Raw genomic sequence first — 23851 nt, 5'->3', positions numbered from 1 at the left:
CTAGACTACTGTAGTGTGACACTAGACTAATGTAGTGTGACACTAGACTACTGTAGTGTGACACTAGACCACTGTAGTGTGACACTAGAACACTGTAGTGTGACACTAGACTACTGTAGTGTGACACTAGACTATTGTAGTGTGACACTAGGCCACTGTTGTGTGACACTAGACTACTGTAGTGTGACACTAGACCACTGTAGTGTGACACTAGACTACTGTAGTGTGACACTAGACTATTGTAGTGTGACACTAGGCCACTGTTGTGTGACACTAGACTACTGTAGTGTGACACTAGACCACTGTAGTGTGACACTAGACTACTGTAGTGTGACACTAAACTACTGTAGTGTGACACTAGACCCCTGTAGTGTGACAGTAGACTACTGTAGTGTGACACTAGACCCCTGTAGTGTGACAGTAGACTACTGTAGTTTGACACTAGACTACTGTAGTGTGACACTAGACTAATGTAGTGTGACATTAGACTACTGTAGTGTGACACTAGACCACTGTAGTGTGACACTAGAACACTGTAGTGTGACACCAGACTACTGTAGTGTGGCACTAGACTACTGTAGTGTGGCACTAGACTACTGTAGTGTGACACTAGACTACTGTAGTGTGGCACTAGACCACTGTACTGTGACACTAGACTACTGAAGTGTGACACTAGACCACTGTAGTGTGACACTAGACCACTGTAGTGTGACACTAGACTACTGTAGTGTGGCACTAGACTACTGTAGTGTAACACTAGACCACTGTAGTGTGACACTAGACTACTGTAGTGTGACACTAGACCACTGTAGTGTGACACTAGACTACTGTAGTGTGACACTAGACTATTGTAGTGTGACACTAGGCCACTGTTGTGTGACACTAGACTACTGTAGTGTGGCACTAGACTACTGTAGTGTGACACTAGACTACTGTAGTGTGGCACTAGACTACTGTAGTGTGACACTAGACTACTGTAGTGTGACACTAGACTACTGTAGTGTGACACTAGACTGCTGTAGTGTGACACTAGACCACTGTTGTGTGACATTAGACTACTGTAGTGTGACACTAGACCACTGTTGTGTGACACTAGACTACTGTAGTGTGACACTAGACCACTGTAGTGTGAAACTAGACTACTGTAGTGTGACACTAGACTACTGTAGTGTGACACTAGACCACTGTAGTGTGAAACTAGACTACTGTAGTGTGACACTAGACCACTGTAGTGTGACACTAGAACACTGTAGTGTGACACTAGACTACTGTAGTGTGACACTAGACTATTGTAGTGTGACACTAGGCCACTGTTGTGTGACACTAGACTACTGTAGTGTGACACTAGACCACTGTAGTGTGACACTAGACTACTGTAGTGTGACACTAGACTATTGTAGTGTGACACTAGGCCACTGTTGTGTGACACTAGACTACTGTAGTGTGACACTAGACCACTGTAGTGTGACACTAGACTACTGTAGTGTGACACTAGACTATTGTAGTGTGACACTAGGCCACTGTTGTGTGACACTAGACTACTGTTGTGTGACACTAGACCACTGTAGTGTGACACTAGACTACTGTAGTGTGACACTAGACTATTGTAGTGTGACACTAGGCCACTGTTGTGTGACACTAGACTACTGTAGTGTGACACTAGACCACTGTAGTGTGACACTAGACTACTGTAGTGTGACACTAAACTACTGTAGTGTGACACTAGACCCCTGTAGTGTGACAGTAGACTACTGTAGTGTGACACTAGACTACTGTAGTGTGACACTAGACTAATGTAGTGTGACACTAGACTACTGTAGTGTGACACTAGACCACTGTAGTGTGACACTAGAACACTGTAGTGTGACACTAGACTACTGTAGTGTGACACTAGACTATTGTAGTTTGACACTAGGCCACTGTTGTGTGACACTTGACTACTGTAGTGTGACACTAGACTACTGTACTGGAACACTAGACCACTGTAGTGTGACACTAGAACACTGTAGTGTGACACTAGACTACTGTAGTGTGACACTAGACTATTGTAGTGTGACACTAGGCCACTGTTGTGTGACACTAGACTACTGTAGTGTGACACTAGACTGTTGTAGTGTGACACTAGGCCACTGTTGTGTGACACTAGACTACTGTAGTGTGACAGTAGACTACTGTAGTGTGACACTAGACTACTGTAGTGTGACACTAGACCCTTGTAGTGTGACAGTAGACTACTGTAGTGTGACACTAGACTACTGTAGTGTGACACTAGACTATTGTTGTGTGACACTACACGACTGTAGTGTGACACTAGATCACTGTAGTGTGGCACTAGACTACTGTAGTGTGACACTACACGACTGTAGTGTGACACTAGACCACTGTAGTGTGACACTAGACCACTGTAGTGTGACACTAGACTAATGTAGTGTGACACTAGACTACTGTAGTGTGGCACTAGACTACTATAATGTGACACTTGACGACTGTAGTGTGACACTAGACCACTGTAGTATGACACTAGACCACTGTAGTGTGACACTAGACTACTGTAGTGTGACACTAGACTACTGTAGTGTGACACTAGACTATTGTAGTGTGACACTAGGCCACTGTTGTGTGACACTAGACTACTGTAGTGTGACACTAGGCCACTGTTGTGTGACACTAGACTACTGTAGTGTGACACTAGACCACTGTAGTGTGACACTAGACTACTGTAGTGTGACACTAGACTACTGTAGTGTGACACTAGACTACTGTAGTGTGACACTAGACTACTGTAGTGTGACACTAGACCCCTGTAGTGTGACACTAGACTACTGTAGTGTGACACTAGACCACTGTAGTGTGACACTAGAACACTGTAGTGTGACACTAGACTACTGTAGTGTGACACTAGACTACGGTAGTGTGACACTAGACTACTGTAGTGTGACACTAGACTAATGTAGTGTGACACTAGACTCCTGTAGTGTGACACTAGACCACAGTAGTGTGACACTAGAACACTGTAGTGTGACACTAGACTACTGTAGTGTGACACCAGACTATTGTAGTGTGACACTAGGCCACTGTTGTGTGACACTAGACTACTGTAGTGTGACACTAGACTGTTGTAGTGTGACACTAGGCCACTGTTGTGTGACACTAGACTACTGTAGTGTGACACTAGACTACTGTAGTGTCACACTAGACTACTGTAGTGTGACACTAGACCCCTGTAGTGTGACAGTAGACTACTGTAGTGTGACACTAGACTACTGTAGTGTGACACTAGACTATTGTTGTGTGACACTACACGACTGTAGTGTGACACTAGACCACTGTAGTGTGGCACTAGACTACTGTAGTGTGACACTACACGACTGTAGTGTGACACTAGACCACTGTAGTGTGACACTAGACCACTGTAGTGTGACACTAGACTACTGTAGTGTGACACTAGACTACTGTAGTGTGGCACTAGACTACTATAATGTGACACTAGACGACTGTAGTGTGACACTAGACCACTGTAGTGTGACACTAGACCACTGTAGTGTGACACTAGACTACTGTAGTGTGACACTAGACTACTGTAGTGTGACACTAGACTATTGTAGTGTGACACTAGGCCACTGTTGTGTTACACTAGACTACTGTAGTGTGACACTAGGCCACTGTTGTGTGACACTAGACTACTGTAGTGTGACACTAGACCACTGTAGTGTGACACTAGACTACTGTAGTGTGACACTAGACTACTGTAGTGTGACACTAGACTACTGTAGTGTGACACTAGACTACTGTAGTGTGACACTAGACCCCTGTAGTGTGACACTAGACTACTGTAGTGTGACACTAGACCACTGTAGTGTGACACTAGAACACTGTAGTGTGACACTAGACTACTGTAGTGTGACACTAGACTATTGTAGTGTGACACTAGACTACTGTAGTGTGACACTAGACTACTGTAGTGTGACACTAGACTACTGTAGTGTGACACTAGACTAATGTAGTGTGACACTAGACTACTGTAGTGTGACACTAGACCACTGAAGTGTGACACTAGAACACTGTAGTGTGACACTAGACTACTGTATTGTGACACTAGACTATTGTAGTTTGACACTAGGCCACTGTTGTGTGACACTAGACTACTGTAGTGTGACACTAGACTACTGTACTGGAACACTAGACCACTGTAGTGTGACACTAGAACACTGTAGTGTGACACTAGACTACTGTAGTGTGACACTAGACTATTGTAGTGTGACACTAGACTATTGTTGTGTGACACTACACGACTGTAGTGTGACACTAGACCACTGTAGTGTGGCACTAGACTACTGTAGTGTGACACTACACGACTGTAGTGTGACACTAGACTACTGTAGTGTGACACTAGACTGTTGTAGTGTGACACTAGGCCACTGTTGTTTGACACTAGACTACTGTAGTGTGACACTAGACTACTGTAGTGTCACACTAGACTACTGTAGTGTGACACTAGACCCCTGTAGTGTGACAGTAGACTACAGTAGTGTGACACTAGACTACTGTAGTGTGACACTAGACTATTGTTGTGTGACACTACACGACTGCAGTGTGACACTAGACCACTGTAGTGTGGCACTAGACTACTGTAGTGTGACACTACACGACTGTAGTGTGACACTAGACCACTGTAGTGTGACACTAGACCACTGTAATGTGACACTAGACTACTGTAGTGTGACACTAGACTACTGTAGTGTGGCACTAGACTACTATAATGTGACACTAGACGACTGTAGTGTGACACTAGACCACTGTAGTGTGACACTAGACCAATGTAGTGTGACACTAGACTACTGTAGTGTGACACTAGACTACTGTAGTGTGACACTAGACTATTGTAGTGTGACACTAGGCCACTGTTGTGTGACACTAGACTACTGTAGTGTGACACTAGGCCACTGTTGTGTGACACTAGACTACTGTAGTGTGACACTAGACCACTGTTGTGTGACACTAGACTACTGTAGTGTGACACTAGACTACTGTAGTGTGACATTAGACTACTGTAGTGTGACACTAGACCACTGTAGTGTGACACTAGACTACTGTAGTGTGACACTAGACTACTGTAGTGTGACACTAGACCACTGTAGTGTGGCACTAGACTACTGTAGTGTGGCACTAGACTACTGTAGTGTGGCACTAGACTACTGTAGTGTGACACTAGACTACTGTAGTGTGACACTAGACTACTGTAGTGTGACACTAGACCACAGTAGTGTGACACAAGACCACTGTAGTGTGACACTAGACTACTGTAGTGTGACACTAGACTATTGTAGTGTGACACTAGGCCACTGTTGTGTGACACTAGACTACTGTAGTGTGACACTAGACCACTGTAGTGTGACACTAGACTACTGTAGTGTGACACTAGACTACTGTAGTGTGACACTAGACTACTGTAGTGTGACACTAGAGTACTGTAGTGTGACACTAGACCTCTGTAGTGTGACAGTAGACTACTGTAGTGTGACACTAGACTACTGTAGTGTGACACTAGACTACTGTAGTGTGACACTAGACTACTGTAGTGTGACACTAGACCACTGTAGTGTGACACTAGAACACTGTAGTGTGACACTAGACTACTGTAGTGTGACACTAGACTATTGTAGTGTGACACTAGGCCACTGTTGTGTGACACTAGACTACTGTAGTGTGACACTAGACTACTGTAGTGGAACACTAGACTACTGTAGTGTGACACTAGAACACTGTAGTGTGACACTAGACCCCTGTTGTGTGACATTAGACTACTGTAGTGTGACACTAGACTACTGTAGTGGAACACTAGACTACTGTAGTGTGACACTAGAACACTGTAGTGTGACACTAGACCCCTGTAGTGTGACATTAGACTACTGTAGTGTGACACTAGACTACTGTAGTGTGACACTAGACTACTGTAGTGTGACACTAGACCACTGTAGTGTGACACTAGGCCACTGTTGTGTGACACTAGACTACTGTAGTGTGACACTAGACTACTGTAGTGTCACACTAGACTACTGTAGTGTGACACTAGACCCCTGTAGTGTGACAGTAGACTACTGTAGTGTGACACTAGACTACTGTAGTGTGACACTAGACTATTGTAGTGTGACACTAGACTACTGTAGTGTGACACTAGACCACTGTAGTGTGGCACTAGACTACTGTAGTGTGACACTACACGACTGTAGTGTGACACTAGACCACTGTAGTGTGGCACTAGACCACTGTAGTGTGACACTAGACTACTGTAGTGTGACACTAGACTATTGTAGTGTGACACTAGGCCACTGTTGTGTGACACTAGACTACTGTAGTGTGACACTAGACTACTGTAGTTTGACACTAGACTATTGTAGTGTGGCACTAGACTACTGTAGTGTGACACTAGACCACTGTAGTGTGACACTAGACTACTGTAGTGTGACACTAGACTACTGTAGTGTGACACTAGACCACTGTAGTGTGACACTAGACTACTGTAGTGTGACACTAGACTACTGTAGTGTGACACTAGACCACTGTAGTGTGGCACTAGACTACTGTAGTGTGACACTAGACCACTGTAGTGTGACACTAGACTACTGTAGTGTGACACTAGACTACTGTAGTGTGACACTAGACCACTGTAGTGTGGCACTAGACTACTGTAGTGTGGCACTAGACTACTGTAGTGTGGCACTAGAACACTGTAGTGTGACACTAGACCACTGTAGTTTGACACAAGACCACTGTCGTGAAGCTAGTGTGAGTAGAGTGAATACAGTTACTGTACACTACTGTACCATGCCAGTACACTCACTGTACACTACTGTACCATGCCAGTTCAGGTACTGTACACTACTGTACCATGCCAGTACACTACTGTACCATGCCAGTACAGGTACTGTACACAACTGTACTATGCCAGTACACTACTGTACCATGCCAGTACAGGTACTGTACACTACTGTACCATGCCAGTACAGGCACTGTACACTACTGTACCATGCCAGTACACTACTGTACCATGCCAGTACAGGTACTGTACACTACTGTACCATGCCAGTACAGGTACTGTACACTACTGTACCATGCCAGTACAGGTGCTGTACACTACTGTACCATGCCAGTACAGGTACTGTACACTACTGTACCATGCCAGTACAGGTACTGTACACTACTGTACCATGCCAGTACAGGTGCTGTACACTACTGTACCATGCCAGTACAGGTACTGTACACTACTGTACCATGCCAGTACAGGTACTGTACACTTCTGTACCATGCCAGTACAGGTACTGTACACTACTGTACCATGCCAGTACAGGTACTGTACACTACTGTACCATGCCAGTACAGGTACTGTACACTACTGTACCATGATAGTACAGGTACTGTACACTGCTGTACCATGCCAGTACACTACTGTACCATGCTAGTACAGGTACTGTACACTACTGTACCATGCCAGTACAGGCACTGTACACTACTGTACCATGCCAGTACAGGTACTGTACACTACTGTAACATGCCAGTACACTACTGTACCATGCCAGTACAGATACTGTACACTACTGTACCATGCCAGTACAGGCACTGTACACTACTGTACCATGCCAGTACAGGCACTGTACACTACTGTACCATGCCAGTACACTACTGTACCATGCCAGTACAGGTACTGTACACTACTGTACCATGCCAGTACAGGTACTGTACACTAATGTACCATGCCAGTACAGGTACTGTACACTACTGTACCATGCCAGTACAGGCACTGTACACTACTGTACCATGCCAGTACACTACTGTACCATGCCAGTACAGGTACTGTACACTACTGTACCATGCCAGTACAGGCACTGTACACTACTGTACCATGCCAGTACAGGCACTGTACACTACTGTACCATGCCAGTACAGGCACTGTACACTACTGTACCATGCCAGTACACTACTGTACCATGCCAGTACAGGTACTGTACACTACTGTACCATGCCAGTACAGGCATTGTACACTACTGTACCATGCCAGTACAGGTACTGTACACTACTGTACCATGCCAGTACAGGCACTGTACACTACTGTACCATGCCTGTACAGGCACTGTACACTACTGTACCATGCCAGTACACTACTGTACCATGCCAGTACAGGTACTGTACACTACTGTACCATGCCAGTACAGGTACTGTACACTAATGTACCATGCCAGTACAGGTACTGTACACTACTGTACCATGCCAGTACACTACTGTACCATGCCAGTACAGGTACTGTACACTAATGTACCATGCCAGTACAGGTACTGTACACTACTGTACCATGCCAGTACAGGTACTGTACCATGCCAGTACAGGTACTGTACCATGCCAGTACAGGCACTGTACCATGCCAGTACAGGTGCTGTACCATGCCAGTACAGGTACTGTACCATGCCAGTACAGGCACTGTACCATGCCAGTACAGGTACTGTACCATGCCAGTACAGGCACTGTACCATGCCAGTACAGGTACTGTACCATGCCAGTACAGGTACTGTACCATGCCAGTACAGGTACTGTACCATGCCAGTACAGGCACTGTACCATGCCAGTACAGGTACTGTACCATGCCAGTACAGGTACTGTACCATGCCAGTACAGGTACTGTACCATGCCAGTACAGGCACTGTACCATGCCAGTACAGGTACTGTACCATGCCAGTACAGGCACTGTACCATGCCAGTACAGGCATTGTACCATGCCAGTACAGGTACTGTACCATGCCAGTACAGGTACTGTACCATGCCAGTACAGGCACTGTACCATGCCAGTACAGGTACTGTACCATGCCAGTACAGGTACTGTACCATGCCAGTACAGGCACTGTACCATGCCAGTACAGGTACTGTACCATGCCAGTACAGGCACTGTACCATGCCAGTACAGGCACTGTACCATGCCAGTACAGGTACTGTACCATGCCAGTACAGGTACTGTACCATGCCAGTACAGGCACTGTACCATGCCAGTACAGGCACTGTACCATGCCAGTACAGGTACTGTACCATGCCAGTACAGGCACTGTACCATGCCAGTACAGGTACTGTACCATGCCAGTACAGGTACTGTTGTTATGACCCAAGGTAGCCTGAAGAACGAGTCTACCCCAATGAGTTATTCCCCATACGAGACTTAATTGAGAGGTCAGGGAAAAGATATATATATAAATCTATGCAATAAATATCGGTGACTAATTTTAGACTATGAGCAGATGATGAACATGTAAATAACTGACATGGAGGGAGATGTCGATATTATGGTGACATGAGATGAGGCTCGCAGGACATCTTGACCTCACTTGAGTCACAACTGTCATCAGAGGTGGATGTATTGTGTTGATCTCCTGCAATGAGGAAGAATATAGTCCCCCGTGTTAGTGCTGGAGTGAAGTATACTTGTCTGCAAGTGTGAAGAAGCTGTTGGGGATTTAGAACACCATCTCTCTGTGAATTTGATCATTAGAGGCGACCTGGAAGTGAGTGTTTGGCCGCGCCTTGATGAAACTCTAATTGTTGTACCTTCGAGAGGAAGGAAGTGAGCAGGTGTTTATGTTATGGAGACGGTCTGGAAACATTGTGGACTCAGGTCGGGGACTGCAGGAAGCTTTGTGAAGCAGTCCTGAAGCATTTTGGTGGGCGGCCTATGTGAGCGCCATGTTGACCTTCAGTGAGTGAGCGTCCTCAAGTTACCTCAAGTCAGAAATTTCGGAGTAAGCATATTTAATCAGTTATTAATTTAGCCACTAGTGATTGATCGTGTGCCCAGCAATCATAATGAACATATGTATATGTAGGATGGATAATTTATTGAGACAGTAACCTGAAATAAGGATTTTGAGTTCAGATGATAAGCTGGAGAGAGGAGCAGTACACCTTCTCTCAACGGTGGTCAAGAGGCAACTGAGAGGGCGGAGGCCCCAGCAGGGAGGCCTGGGAGGAAGCTCTCGGTGGCGTGACAAGACATGTCCCTCGCTTGGACCCGTCCAGTTTGGGGGAATACCCACCACAGTCGGACGACGCGGTGCGGCGTCGGATGGCGAAATTTCATGCTGGGATATAGTTAATTCTTTATGTTCTGTTTGGAAAACATTTCTATTGGCAAAGTAATGGAATTGCAGGGAATAAATTTTTGTTTGGGAAGAAATTAATGGAACTTTGAGGCTGGAGGAGTGCATGCTGAAATCTGTGGGAGAGCAGAACTGCAGAGTGAGTAGTTGACCTCAAGCAGTGTAAAGGAGCAGTGAAGAGGAGTTTCACTTGTCTCCGTGGGATCAGTGGTGAAGCATCACCGGTGTTTGATGAGAACTTCGTTGTGCAGCAGTTTGGGAGAACTGCAGGAGAGCCTGATGAATATTATTGGAGAACCTAGAGATATATATATGGTAGTGAGCCTTGAGAAACAGAACAGAGGTTCATGGTGGATACAGAGGATTGTATAAGAGGAGTGCTGGAATGCATATTGGCGTGTAAGACGCAGTGTAAGGTGAGAGATTGGTCTTTTCTTGTGTTGGGGAACATTTATGTAGATGTTTCTGGTGTTTCAGCCACAGGCTGAGTTTATATACTTTTAGGACTGAGTGTATAATAGTGATACGATGAGATTTAACCCCCTCTTAGTGAGGGAGTAGTAAGTGGTAAGCCAAGAGTTAAGCAGCCACATGATATGGACGGTTGACAAAGTCAGGATAGGATATTGGATTGCTACCGGGTTGTAGCAGTTTAGAGCGTTGTATGCTAATATTTAATTCTTTTTATGTCATGGTTCTTGTATGTTTTTTCGTCTATTAAATCTATATTGTTATCCGGTTTTTGCCCTTGTCCTGGTGAGGCTTCCCAGATATCGAGAGATAGAGAGAGAAAGGATCACAACTGCAGACAGGGTGGCAGAAAATTCTAATTCGTAAAGGAGGATTTAGGAGGTCATTCCAAAGGAGAGAGTGGGGAGTCACGGCGGCTCAAGTAGGGTGTGTATACAGGAAAACGAGGCCAGTGTTGGAGCCGCACCACTAAGTATGTGATGCTGAACCCTTCTCTAAGATCAAGAGGCGCACAGGGTGATCTCCTAGGTAAATTTCAAGCACTCCAGTGTGTACTGCTGATCAACCAATGGTAGCGGGAGTGTTGCTGCCGAGGTCAGTTGTCTGTTCCGGCAGAGAGTGAACGGGAGACGTTGTCCACCTGTATGCAAGTAACAGTTGTTGTCCTCTGGTGCAACAACCAGAGGACTCTTCGGAGGTTTAAGTTCCATAAGGCCCAACCCCCCTCAGGCCAAGACACTATACACTACTGTACTATGCCGGTACAGGTACTGTACACTACTGTACCATGCCAGTACAGGTACTGTACACTGCTGTACCATGCCAGTACAGGCACTGTACACTACTGTACCATGCCAGTACAGGTACTGTACACTACTGTACCATGCCAGTACAGGTACTGTACCATGCCGGTACAGGTACTGTACACTGCTGTACCATGCCAGTACAGGCACTGTACACTACTGTACCATGCCAGTACAGGTACTGTACACTACTGTACCATGCCGGTACAGGTACTGTACCATGCCGGTACAGGTACTGTACCATGCCGGTACAGGTACTGTACACTACTGTACCATGCCGGTACAGGTACTGTACCATGCCGGTACAGGTACTGTACACTACTGTACCATGCCAGTACAGGTACTGTACCATGCCAGTACAGGTACTGTACACTGCTGTACCATGCCAGTACAGGCACTGTACACTACTGTACCATGCCAGTACAGGTACTGTACACTACTGTACCATGCCAGTACAGGTACTGTACACTACTGTACCATGCCAGTACAGGTACTGTACACTACTGTACCATGCCAGTACAGGTACTGTACACTACTGTACCATGCCAGTACAGGTACTGTACACTACTGTACCATGGCAGTACAGGTACTGTACCATGCCAGTACAGGTACTGTACCATGCCAGTACAGGTACTGTACACTGCTGTACCATGCCAGTACAGGCACTGTACACTACTGTACCATGCCAGTACAGGTACTGTACACTACTGTACCATGCCGGTACAGGTACTGTACACTACTGTACCATGCCGGTACAGGTACTGTACCATGCCGGTACAGGTACTGTACACCACTGTACCATGCCAGTACAGGTACTGTACCATGCCAGTACAGGTACTGTACACTGCTGTACCAAGCCAGTACAGGCACTGTACACTACTGTACCATGCCAGTACAGGTACTGTACACTACTGTACCATGCCAGTACAGGTACTGTACTATGCCAGTACAGGTACTGTACTATGCCAGTACAGGTACTGTACACTACTGTACCATGCCAGTACAGGCACTGTACACTACTGTACCATGCCAGTACAGGCACTGTACACTACTGTACCATGCCAGTACAGGTACTGTACACTACTGTACTATGCCAGTACAGGTACTGTACACTACTGTACCATGCCTGTACAGGTACTGTACACTACTGTACCATGCCAGTACAGGCACTGTACACTACTGTACCATGCCAGTACAGGCACTGTACACTACTGTACCATGCCAGTACAGGCACTGTACACTACTGTACCATGCCAGTACAGGCACTGTACACTACTGTACCATGCCAGTACAGGTACTGTACACTACTGTACCATGCCAGTACAGGCACTGTACACTACTGTACCATGCCAGTACAGGTACTGTACCATGCCAGTACAGGTACTGTACACTACTGTACCATGCCAGTACAGGTACTGTACCATGCCAGTACAGGTACTGTACCATGCCAGTACAGGCACTGTACACTACTGTACCATGCCAGTACAGGCACTGTACACTACTGTACCATGCCAGTACAGGCACTGTATACTACTGTACATGGCCCTCATTAAAGGCAAGAATTGGGCCTAGTTTTAGGAGCATGAGTTATGGGGTTTAACACTCGCAAGGTGTTGACATGAAAGTCTCTTGTGGCAACAATTAACATTTACTGACAAACTGAATACTAAATCAAAGCACAACAATTTAACGTTACGTTAATTGTTCCTATCTGACACTTTAACATTTATTCAAAGCCAGTATTGTAGAACTTCTGTCCAGACCGCTGTCGGCTGGCTAAAAGTGAATTAATTGAAACATCGAGTTCTCACTTGGACTCATGAAATGCAATTCAAAACGATTGTAGCAAATCAATTTCGACTATAGAACCATTGCACGACTTGTCATTGAGACCTTCTTTGGTAAACAATCAGAATTACGTTAACATCCTCTATGGACGGCGGCAATCAATCAACAATTACGCTAAAGTTCTATCACACAGACATGAACAATTGATTACAATCAATTCAGAAACATAAACAGTAAGTTAATTACGTTATTTAACTACGTTAAATAATTTCTTAAATTACTGTCACCTGGACAGTCATACAATCGAAGAAAATTTAATTTAGATGCAATCTGTCACTCAGATTAATCAATCAAACAATAATTCTTCTCAGTAATTACTGTACCACAAAACAATTAAACAGTTAGTGAGTAATTACATTAATTTTTGTAAAAAAGACAGTTAATTAAGTTGAGCAGATCACACACTAGAAGGTGAAGGGACGATGACGTTTCGGTCCGTCCTGGACCATTCTCAAGTCGATTGTGACATTCTCACAATCGACTTGAGAATGGTCCAGGACGGACCGAAACGTCGTCGTCCCTTCACCTTCTAGTGTGTAGTTTGGTTAACATTCTTCAGCCCCGTTATTATGATTCATCGCCTGCACAGTTAATTAATCAAGGCTAATTACGTTAACTCACGCTATCACGAAGACATCTTACCAGAGCCAATTAAACAACACTTTTACTAAATACGTAAAAAACACTGCCTCCAGGACAGCTATCACATCAATGGAATTACTTCACTGATTGTTCAATTAAGAATTAAAGATTATATAACGTTTTGTCACGCAGACAAATCCGGAAACACAGTAACAATTTACTTCACTTCACAGTGATTGTGAATGACGCAGCACAAACCACACTGACAATAGTAATTAATAATCACAGAGACATTAACCACACAATAAACAATGATCCCAGAGTATCACAGACACAACCCATAATTTACTTACATTCGTCTGGTTATCTTCTGAATGGATATCAAGACCTCACAATGGGGAATCTATACAGTATCGGTATCATTGACCCGTACCGTCACACACAATTAGCACAACCTAACTAAATGTGTAATTACGTGTAACTCATACACTCTGAGACGACTTACAGTAATCACTCACACGTACTGTAACCGTCGCTCGTAACGTGCTTCCTCGACTCGTTCTCGCGCCGTGTCAGGCTGATGCAAGACACAAGACACTACAGTCGGATGGTTGATAATGAAATCAACACAAGGAATTTTGCACAACAATTTAATACAGAGAAGAGAGGAGCAGGCTGAGCTGGGGAGTGACAGTGACACAGGGTGGCAGTCAAGCATGAACGTGCTGGGTGCGGCACACGTGGTGGCGTCACACAGGGTGGCAGTCAAGCATGAACGTGCTGGGTGCGGCACACGTGGTGGCGTCACACAGGGTGGCAGTCAAGCATGAACGTGCTGGGTGCGGCACACGTGGTGGGGTCACACAGGGTGGCAGTAGCATGAACGTGCTGGGTGCGGCACACGTGGTGGCGTCACACAGGGTGGCAGTCAAGCATGAACGTGCTGGGTGCGGCACACGTGGTGGCGTCACACAGGGTGGCAGTCAAGCATGAACGTGCTGGGTGCGGCACACGTGGTGGGGTCACACAGGGTGGCAGTAGCATGAACGTGCTGGGGTGCGGCACACGTGGTGGCGTCACACAGGGTGGCAGTCAAGCATGAACGTGCTGGGTGCGGCACACGTGGTGGGGTCACACAGGGTGGCAGTAGCATGAACGTGCTGGGGTGCGGCACACGTGGTGGCGTCACACAGGGTGGCAGTAGCATGAACGTGCTGGGTGCGGCACACGTGGTGGCGTCACACAGGGTGGCAGTCAAGCATGAACGTGCTGGGTGCGGCACACGTGGTGGGGTCACACAGGGTGGCAGTAGCATGAACGTGCTGGGTGCGGCACACGTGGTGGCGTCACACAGGGTGGCAGTCAAGCATGAACGTGCTGGGTGCGGCACACGTGGTGGCGTCACACAGGGTGGCAGTCAAGCATGAACGTGCTGGGTACGGCACACGTGGTGGCGTCACACAGGGTGGCAGTCAAGCATGAACGTGCTGGGTGCGGCACACGTGGTGGGGTCACACAGGGTGGCAGTAGCATGAACGTGCTGGGTGTGGCACACGTGGTGGCGTCACACAGGGTGGCAGTAGCATGAACGTGCTGGGTGCGGCACACGTGGTGGGGTCACACAGGGTGGCAGTAGCATGAACGTGCTGGGTGCGGCACACGTGGTGGGGTCACACAGGGTGGCAGTAGCATGAACGTGCTGGGTGCGGCACACGTGGTGGGGTCACACAGGGTGGCAGTAGCATGAACGTGCTGGGTGCGGCACACGTGGTGGCGTCACACAGGGTGGCAGTCAAGCATGAACGTGCTGGGTGCGGCACACGTGGTGGCGTCACACAGGGTGGCAGTCAAGCATGAACGTGCTGGGTACGGCACACGTGGTGGAGTCACACAGGGTGGCAGTAGCATGAACGTGCTGGGTGCGGCACACGTGGTGGCGTCACACAGGGTGGCAGTAGCATGAACGTGCTGGGTGCGGCACACGTGGTGGCGTCACACAGGGTGGCAGTAGCATGAACGTGCTGGGTGCGGCACACGTGGTGGCGTCACACAGGGTGGCAGTAGCATGAACGTGCTGGGTGCGGCACACGTGGTAGGGTCACACAGGGTGGCAGTAGCATGAACGTGCTGGGTGCGGCACACGTGGTAGGGTCACACAGGGTGGCAGTAGCATGAACGTGCTGGGTGCGGCACACGTGGTGGCGTCACACAGGGTGGCAGTCAAGCATGAACGTGCTGGGTGCAGCACACGTGGTGGCGTCACACAGGGTGGCAGTAGCATGAACGTGCTGGGTGCGGCACACGTGGTGGCGTCACACAGGGTGGCAGAAGCATGAACGTGCTGGGTGCGGCACACGTGGTGGGGTCACACAGGGTGGCAGTAGCACGGTGTGGCGGGAAAAGCAATGTCCACAGAACTGGCTGTAATTTCGTTATTTCAACTGGGAAAGTTTCTCGCACACTGGCGAACAATTGCTTAGCCACTAATATATATCTTTAAAACTTGCAGATGTGGATGATGGTTACGATACCAGCAGCTGATCAGTTACAGTGTGTATCACTCTGATAAGACCATGCTTCGACTAGCACTTTATATCTCTCGTATCACTCGTAATGTCGTTAAATCCGATCTACACGACAACGGATTCTGATTGACGGAGCCACGAGGATGGAAGGTGGATATCGAATTAAGCATGAGGTCATGTTTTGACGATGTTCTCGTAGTTGTGGCCGCAACTACACCTTACCCATCCTTACAGGTGCAGCGAAGCCTTCAGAATGCAACCCATTCTCACACTTTCTTACAGTCAATATTGACTTATTAAATACGTGCATATGTGACATATTAAACACACAATAGTTTACCTTGAAAAGCTTCATAGAAAACACCGACCTTACCTAACCTTCTTAGTATGTTAAGATAAGCATCTTATTGCTTCGTAATTACAATTATTAATTAACCTATTATAGGTATAGGTTATACCTATACCTATACCTATACCTATTATAGGTATAGGTTAAGTAATAATTGTAATTATGAAGCAATAAGATGCTTATCTTAACATACTAAGAAGGTTAGGTAAGGTCGGTGTTTTCTATGAAGCTTTTCAAGGTAAACTAGTATGTTTAGTATGTCACATATGCACGTATTTAATAAGTCAATATTGACTATACGAAAGTGCGAGAACGGGTTGCAGAATGCCAGGGAGAACGCCGGGCGGCCTAGACTCGCGGCCCCATGCTGTCCCCTTTGTTTTTCGAAAGAGCCAATCAGAAGGAGTCACCTACGTGCCTCGACGAATAGCAGGCTACCCTCGGGTGTCGTTGTGGCTCTAACCTCACACAGGAGAGGCCTGTATACACACTGACGGTTGAGGAACTGACCCCCTCAACCCCAGCCAGCCAGAGTACCCTCTGACTCGGTAAATTAATACATATGGCGGAAAAAAGACATCATTTACTAACATTTAATACACTATACAGTTAATATTGCTGCTAGTTTTGTACTAACAAATTCATTCAAAGAAAACGAAATTCCAATGGAATTTTATCTGGAAGAAAACGGGATATCTGCCACGTCGCAATTAAATTCACCAGCTAATAATAATGTGAATTCAATTAAACCACCAGTCTAGCATTAGAATCAATCAAAAATATTCTGTATGACTGAATCTAATATAATCTCTCGAGCCAAGGATAAAGACACCATTTAATTTAACAACAACAGTCTCGCTTGGAACACGCTTGAAGCTCCTCATTTATTTCTCTCTAGACGCAGTGTTATGGGACAAACAAACGTCCCATCATCAGCACGATCTTCGTCAACAATAAGGGAAGTGTTCTCTACCGAATAACCCATTAAATTGGTCATTCCTGGCCAGTAATGTAGGTAAATTGGGGTAGACCGGTGAGAAAACATGGCGAGCCATGTGCTCTCACATGGCTCCATGTGACAGTGTAAATATTAAATAAATCTTATGTAATAAATTAGAATAATTTCCACTGATATAGCAGTCATATATTAGTTACGATTATTACAGTAACATTTGATCCATTTGACAGGTGAAATTGAAGGGAAAGAAGAATTAGCAGTAACTGCCTGGTGTCGGAAAACCTGACACCATTTACTAATATTCAATACAAAAGGCAGATAATATTGCTGTTAAGTTGTAAAAATAAATTCACTCATAGAAGATACAGTGGAAATTTCGTCTCATAGAAAACGAGATATCACTGCCATAAGGCGCTATTAATTTCACCAGCTAATTCTGTTGGAAACATTCTTAATACAACATTCTTTGGACTGTTTACATCATAATAACATCTCACTTGAATCAATTTAATTATTAGTACCAAAATAGAGTAAATGTAAGCACTCTCTAACCACTTCTTGACGCATCTGGAGAACAAGGGCTGCGTCAAGGGTTGCGTCAATGGGAGGGAGGCCTCAGTGGTCAGCCATTGTTAATTGAGACAAGTCGCTGAAGCAGAACCGCTACTATAAACTCCCTTGGACGAAGTGTGTTATAGAGAGCAAATTAGTGCTTCCATTATCAACACACAGTCATCATCTTCAAACAAGGAAAGTGTCCAATTCCGAAATCTTATCAAGTCATTCCTGGCCAGTAATGTTAGGTAGATAGGATTATTTTGCCGGTTAGAACACGAGGCAGCGACCAATCTACGGTGAGCAATATTCTCATCTCTTTATTTAAATTACCAATATTTCCATTTCCTCTGATATAGCTGTCATATATATATATATATATATATATATATATATATATATATATATATATATATATATATATATATATATATATATATATATATATATATATGTCGTACCTAGTAGCCAGAACTCACTTTTCAGCCTACAATGCAAGGCCCGATTTGCCTAATAAGCCAAGTTTTCCTGAATTAATATATTTTCTCTAATTTTTTTCTTATGAAATGATAAAGCAACCCATTTCATTATGTAAGAGGTCAATTTTTTTTTATTGGAGTTAAAATTAACGTAGATATATGACTGAACCTAACCAACCCTACCTAACCTAACCAAACCTATCTTTATAGGTTAGGTTAGGTTAGGTAGCCGAAAAAGTTAGGTTAGGTTAGGTTAGGTAGGTTAGGTAGTCGAAAAGCAATTAATTCATGAAAACTTGGCTTATTAGGCAAATCGGGCCTTGCATTGTAGGCTGAAAAGTGAGTTCTGGCTACTAGGTACGACATATATATATATATATATATATATATATATATATATATATATATATATATATATATATATATATATATATATATATATATATATATATATATATGTCGTACCTAGGTACCTAGTAGCCAGAACGCACTTCTCAGCCTACTATGCAAGGCCCGATTTGCCTAATAAGCCAAGTTTTCATGAATTAATGTTTTTTCGACTACCTAACCTACGTAACCTAACCTAACCTAACTTTTTCAGCTACCTAACCGATGTGGGAACCGACCTGTGAGATTTATATTTATTTAATTTATATGAATTTATATTTACGTTAATATGTATACTTCGATAGCAATTTGTATGATGTTAAGTGGACTGTATTTCTGCAATAATCTCATAATCTCACAAATCGATCCTCTACACAATAGGGGGGTTTATATTAATTGAATTTATATATATGCAGCCAATCAAACTACAGTATTAACTACACATATTGAAGAGGTTCCTTATCTTATTTGTACAGCAGGCCTTAGTCCACCAGGTATAACCAGGATGTAGGCACCACATTTTCCTCGTGTGAGGTAGCTTCCATCACCCTGGTAACTGATGCACAAAGCATGCTTCCTCGTCTTGACCTGTCAAAAGGGCGCTAGCTAAGAAGCCAGAATCCTAATATATGACAGCTATATCAGAGAAAACACTGTACATGGAACCATACAGACCTAGGCTTAATTACCTTTAGTATGAGGCGATCTCGTGCTCTAACCGGCCTACCCTACCTAATGACATTAATGGCCATAAATGATAGATAAATGGGTTTCGGCAGAACACTTAACTTGAATTTGTTGACAGCGTGTTGATGATGGTACACCTTTGGTTTCCATAACACTTCGTCCAAGTAAAATTAACAGGAGCCGTATTTGCTCCCGTGAGCCTCTGTGGTCTCAGTATATACAATGGCTGACCACTCCTTACTACTGACGCTACTGGCCTACATTGTCCAGATGACAGTAAGTGATAGAAGGGTCACATTTACTCTATTTTAATTCTGATAATTAAGTTAATTTATATGAGATGTTTTTATGATGGTAAAGTCCAAAGACTAATGTATTTAAGAATAATTCCCACCATAATAGGTGGTGATTTTATAATAGTATGTGGTAATGATATTCCGTTTTCTATAGACGGTAATTCCACTACAAGTTACGTTTTCTATGGGTTAACTTGTTTATACAACACAGCTATTATCTGTCTGTATGATATTATTATTAAATGGTGTCGGATTTTCCGACCACATTTAATTCCCCAGGGGGCTGCTCACGGGTCGAAGTCCTAATTAGAACAGACGAACACCGATACTCCTCCTTCGAATTATTAGATTAATTTGATGTTAGTAGTTAGTAATCACACATTTGTGCCTCTGTTCGTACAGGACGGATGTCCCGTACTAGAGTTGCAGGGGTTAGAAGTCTAATGCGAATTCATTTCCCTGTTAACTCTTGAAAGGCTAATATTCAAGCCTAATTACATATTATTTAACCCAGAAGACTGACTGTGATCAAGTACTACAGTCAAGTATGATTCAGGGACTGCAGTGAGATCAGTGACATTAGATATAACTTAAAGTTTGTTCAGGTAACTGGTCACTGATATATAAACACTGAGGCAAATGGAATACATCTTGATTAAATAATAAATGTATCAAATCAGTCATCAGATTTATTGGGGTTTAATTTAGTTAATTGATTCAGAAGATTGAATAGCTCAACATTAGAGTAAAGTATGGTTCTGAGACTGCAGTGGGTTCAGTGACATTGGTCGCAGTGACTTGTAGCTGTTTTAGGCTACTGTTCACTGATTTGCCACTGAGGCCTCATGAACTCATCTTCAGCTTTAAATGATGATACTAACATCAACCTCTGTTGGTATAGTCAGCTATAATCTCCTTAGTATAATGCTACTGGAGAAATATAATCAGCTGACAAATTTAGATTTCTACTGGTATTGTTTATCTGCAGGCATAGGTCTCCTCAGGCTTGATACTGGACCTGAGAGTAATTTACCTCCTGCAGACTTTAACATGGTTATGCCCTGATATTTAGTAGGGCTACCGATGAATCGATGGCAATAGTCTGTCCCTACAAGGAGACCGAAGTCGGTGAGGTGATCAGACTTAATATTATCTGCCAATTTTATTCCTCTATTTCTCAGGAATTTGGCTGTTGCTCTCAGACCTTGAACTTGTAGGTCTACTGGCATTTTGTCCACCACAATGGCTTGTACTCGACAGACGTACCTGCCTAAACGTACTGATGGTTGTACCACCTGGTAGACTTGAGGTCCTGCATCTGTTACAAACCCTGAGATATTGAATGACATCTGGGCTACAGGCCTTAATTGTAGTTCATCTGCCAACTTTTTAGTGACATATGTTCTCTGGGACCCTTGGTCAAACAACCCACGGGTATGGACCTTGGCCCTCTTATTCAGGATGGTAATTTGGGCAGTAGGCAAAGTCGTAATACCTTTAGACTTTGCCGATTGGACACTCTTTGTTGGTTGCACCTTGCACTACTGTACTGTGGTGGGAATGCTATCTTCCACCTTGGGTCTTGGAGACTTTGTTTTGGTGTCTCTGCACAATGCTGCATGGTGCTAACCTTTGTTACACCTATTACAGGTGTGTAATTGGGTATCACAGTCGTTGATGTTATGTTTCCTGAGGCACCTCGTGCAATGTTGCAAATCTTTGAGTAGCTCAACACGGGCGTCACTATCAGGAAAATTAGGGCAGCGGTACATTGAATGTTTCTCATTGCAGAACAAACATGTTCCATAGCTTCCAGTACCCTTTGGTGTCACGTTCTTGGGTGACACAGTAACTATAGGCTTGGAGGGTCCCACTGCATATACGCCCACACTGCTACTGTTCCACTTTGGTGTTGAATTATATTGTCTAGATTGATTTGGAGTACCTTTGGTACTCTGTGGTTTACTATTATTGGTTTCTGAGGGTTTACTTGGTGGTTTTAATTTGTCATGTGTTCGTAATTGATGAACAACTGACCGTAAACCCTCAGATATTTCATTCATGGATAAGATACTTTTATTGTAATGAGCACTCATTTGTCTCAATATGTCCCTAGGTATTTTCTCCTGGACAATTATTTTCAAGACCCACTCAGCCCCGTTTGTATCTGCTGTCAGGCTGAGGGCATTGATCAATGATTCTACCTCCAGCTTGAAGACTTGGAGTGAATCAGCTGAAGCCTCCGGTGGGGGTAAATGCAACAGCTCATGAACTAAATGTGATGTTCTTACTTCTGGATCAGCATAATTATCCTTGAGGAGTTTTACTGCCAGATCATAGCCGTCATTAGTTAATCTCAGATGGGATACTTCTGTTTTAGCCTCACCTGATAATTGGCCTTGCAAATAAGAGAATTTACTACTCTTTGGTAAAGATTGTTTTGAGTCTACAAGGTCAACGAATTTGTTCCAAAATTCATCCCAATCTTCCTCATCTTTTCCTGAGAAAGTGGGTAAATTAATTGGAGGGAGTCGAGCTTCTGCTTGACTCGTATTAGATGCAACTGTCGTTGTTGTTGTTGTTGTTGTTGCCTTGTTCTGGGCAATTAATTTGACGTAAGGCTGTAACGTGGCCTGAGTGTGATCTTCATAATTCGCAAGATCAACCATAAAGTCGTCTATTTCTGTTTCTGATAAATTGGTGTTGGCAAGTTCAGTCACATATGTTGCTATTTGGCATTTGATTTGCTCAAATTTACCTGCAGCTGCTTGATAATAGCTTTCCAGGTCAGCATAATCAACTTGAGATTGTTGTGACAAATCTTCACATTTCTTGATCTGTCTTGTTAAGTGGCCTTTAAGACCTGCAAGGGTTCTTTTCATTCTCCCTGCATTATCCATACTGGCTAGTTGGTGAAGCCTTCTGGGACTTGTACTTGGGCTGCTCATAATGCTGAACAAGCACTGATGGTAGCCTAGGGTAAAATTCTGCACTCACTAGGCAATAATCCTACCTCTTCTAGAGGTTAGCACTTAAAATTAATACACATTATATATATACAATCATACACACTAATGATTTGAGTGATAAACCAGTGTCATTGGAAGTACCTTTAGGTTAGCTCTTCTATATCACCCTAGGATGGAATAGACACTAATTAATCACTCAAAGGTGTAATGATCATAAGTAAATTATTATATATACACAACTCAACTCGAGTTGATAAAAATTACACCCAAAATAGGGTCTGGCCCATTCATTAATGGTGTTAGGTTGTTCAATATAGTACAACTGACTATGGTAATGGGACTAGGATGAACAATAAATAGCTCAACTAGTCAATGGTGGTAATATCCTACCCTGTTGTGGGTTGGCAATTAGTAAATATTATACTGTGATCACTAGTGCAATATATATTAAATAATTCTCTATTTTAGAGAAATAATATACACAATTATTGATAATAGCCTCTTAATTGCCTCTATGAAACTTCTAATATTATCAAGAAGTATTAAATATTATTAGTGACCTCGCGAAATAAACTCCACAAAATTCGTAGATAATCTCTCGCGAAATTTAACACCACGAAATCCGTGAACAATCTCGCGAAACCACAGCCACTACTTTGGCTGGCTTCAATATTAGCACTGTCATTTCACAGAATAACACGCCACCAAATCTGTGGGTGTGCATGAAACCGCTGATGAGGCTGATCTGAACTGAGCGGGGCTCGTGAACTCGCTTGAGGCAACGCCGCCGTCTTTTACTGCTGGCCTTT

At 44.2% G+C, this 23851-nt stretch overlaps 1 protein-coding gene across 1 annotated transcript in view; it reads left to right on the top strand.

Moving 5' to 3' along the window:
- Window positions 1–23851, top strand: part of LOC123771022 (uncharacterized) — a 570661-nt gene that overhangs the window by 73470 nt on the left and 473340 nt on the right. The gene's annotated exons all lie outside the window — the stretch shown is intronic.

Source organism: Procambarus clarkii, chromosome 14, assembly GCF_040958095.1.
Source record: "Procambarus clarkii isolate CNS0578487 chromosome 14, FALCON_Pclarkii_2.0, whole genome shotgun sequence".
Classification (NCBI taxonomy): domain Eukaryota; kingdom Metazoa; phylum Arthropoda; class Malacostraca; order Decapoda; family Cambaridae; genus Procambarus; species Procambarus clarkii.
The sequence above is the reverse complement of the archived record's forward strand: the minus strand, read 5'-3'. Positions and strand labels throughout refer to the sequence as shown.